Source organism: Pteronotus mesoamericanus, unplaced genomic scaffold (assembly GCF_021234165.1).
Source record: "Pteronotus mesoamericanus isolate MK-2021 breed Mesoamerican mustached bat unplaced genomic scaffold, CSHL_Meso_final contig_78, whole genome shotgun sequence".
NCBI lineage: Eukaryota > Metazoa > Chordata > Mammalia > Chiroptera > Mormoopidae > Pteronotus > Pteronotus mesoamericanus.
The window spans coordinates 30,698,113-30,700,650 of NW_026555258.1; the positions used below are offsets into that span (position 1 = coordinate 30,698,113).

Sequence of the window (2,538 nt, forward strand, 5' to 3'; positions counted from 1 at the left end):
GGGACCAGATTATTTGGGGAGCATAATTAGTGGCAGGACATTAGTCTGGATGACATACCTAAGCAGCTGAGCCAAAAGGCTCAAGGACTATTAATGTCCACTGATTCTTGTGCGGACACTAATCCAGAGGGAGGGTGACCCAGTAGGATGATAAAAAAAGCACTGCTTTAATTACCGAAGAGAGCTAGATTTGCAGAAGCTGTGGTCCATTGTGTGTTTTCGGAGTTTGTCTTGTTTATCTTTATGGAACATCACATTCAAGCTTTTAAGGACATATCAGTATTTCCAGAGCGCAGATTACAATGGAGACCTCTCCTCTTTCCCTTCTATCTCTCCGTGTCCAGTCTCCTTTTGTCCTGAAAATCCTAGCTGCATTCTATATCACCAAAGGATCCTTCCATGACCCCTATTCCTTCCAATACCCCCGAATGCCCTTTCAGATGCTCTGGCCTCTCCTAAACCTGCTGCCTCTCCTCCCTGCCAGGCTGTGAATCCATTTAAGCCTAGGCCATGAATCACCCTTGTTCCTCATAGGAATTGTCATACCTACATAATGGGTGACTACCAAATGTTTTGGCAGATGGATGTTCAGACACAAACAAAAGGATGAATTGGTGGATGGATGGATGGATGGACGGATGGATGGATGGATGGACGGATGGATGGAAGGAAAGCCCTGGAGGTGGTGCTGATCATGAGAAAGGAGAGACTGGGAACAATGAGGGTATGTTTTCTGTGAGGATTATCTGGAGAGAAGAAGTAAACTGAGTATTTACAACTAATCATATCACAAGTACCTGGGCAGTGAAAGAACATGGACCAAACTTAGTGATTTTTATGATAGAAGTTTAATGAGATAAATTGTCATATAAGACATAGAATCAGTAAAATGAATGTGTTATGTGCCTTGTCTCTGATTAAATGCATTAAACCATCAGAATCACTGCTTTAAACATTGTAAATTTGATGTCATTTTGCTTCTTTTTCTTAGAAAGAAATGGAGACTGTGAACTTTCAGAAGTGTTTTCTAATCACTCAGCCTGACTGAACTCGAGACCAGAGGCCTGCACCTATGTGAGGCAAGATGTTGAGTTTGGATCTCAGTATTTTCTTCAGTTGAAAGAAGAGACCTACATGGAAAGCGCCAACCAAACAGCCTCTGTGACAGAATTTGTTCTCCTGGGCCTCTCTGCCCATCCAAAGCTGGAGAAAATGTTCTTTGTGCTCATCCTGCTGATGTACCTGGTGATCCTGCTGGGCAATGGCGTCCTCATCCTGGTGACCGTCCTTGACTCCCACCTGCACACACCCATGTACTTCTTCCTGGGGAACCTCTCCTTCCTGGACATCTGCTACACAACCTCCTCAGTCCCTCTCGTCCTGGATGGCTTTGTGACCCCCCAGGAAACCATCTCTTTCTCAGCCTGTGCCGTGCAGATGTTCCTCTCCTTTGCCATGGGAGCCACAGGGTGTTTTGCTTCTGGGTATGATGGCATTTGATCACTACGTGGCCATCTGCAACCCCCTGAGGTATCCCACGGTCATGAGCAAGGCTGCCTATGTGCCCGTAGCTGCTGGCTCCTGGGCAACTGGAAGTGCTGCCTCCATGGTTCAAACATCCCTTGTGATGAGGCTGCCCTTCTGTGGGACCAACATCATCATCCACTCCACCTGTGAGATCTTAGCTGTCCTGAAGTTGGCCTGTGCTGACATCTCTATTAATGTGATCAGTATAGGAGTCACAAACGTGATCTTCTTGGGAGTTCCAGTCCTTTCAATCTTTGTCTCTTACATCTTCATTCTTACCACAATCCTAAGGATCCCCTCAGCTGAGGGGAGGAAAAAGGCCTTCTCCACCTGCTCTGCCCACCTCACAGTCGTGGTCGTCTTCTACGGGACCATCCTCTTCATGTATGGGAAGCCCAAATCCAAGGACCCACTGGGAGCAGACAAGAAGGACCTTTCAGACAAACTCATCTCCCTCTTCTATGGGGTGGTGACCCCATCATCTACAGCCTGAGGAATAAGGATGTGAAGGCTGCTGTGAGAAACCTGATGAGTCAGAAACACTTCACCCAGTGATGTTTGGAGAACAGACGTCCCTGTTGTTCTGTGCCTCTTCAGATTGGCTGCCTTCACACCAATTTTGGGAGACTGTGTCCCCGAAAGAATATACATGTAAAGAGTAATGACCAGAAAATCAAATTGCACATGTAATGGAGAATTTTAGCTGTTACTATTTTTTTAAACAATAAAACCTAAAATCTGATGGGAGAGTGACATGAAGGAATGGATGTGGAATGCTACTAAAAAGAAACCCTTTTAAATTTTCTGATCCTCTACTGGGCTATCTGAATTCATTTTTGTAAGCAGGTTGCTCCTTTGTTTGAGGAAAACAAACAAAAAAAAGCTTAGTGTACATTTTTGTTGCATAAATATCCGAAATCCTACTCTGGAGGTAGTGTCATGACAAAGCAGTACAAAATATTGTCTTCATTACAGATGAAATGGCACACCTTCAAATTTTATTTTTCTTGG

General features: G+C 44.8%; 1 pseudogene; it reads left to right on the forward strand.

Moving 5' to 3' along the window:
• Nucleotides 1-1,134: 1,134 nt before the first annotated feature.
• LOC129079695 (olfactory receptor 13C7-like) lies at nucleotides 1,135-2,082 on the forward strand (annotated as a pseudogene).
• The last annotated feature ends 456 nt before the right edge of the window (nucleotides 2,083-2,538 follow it).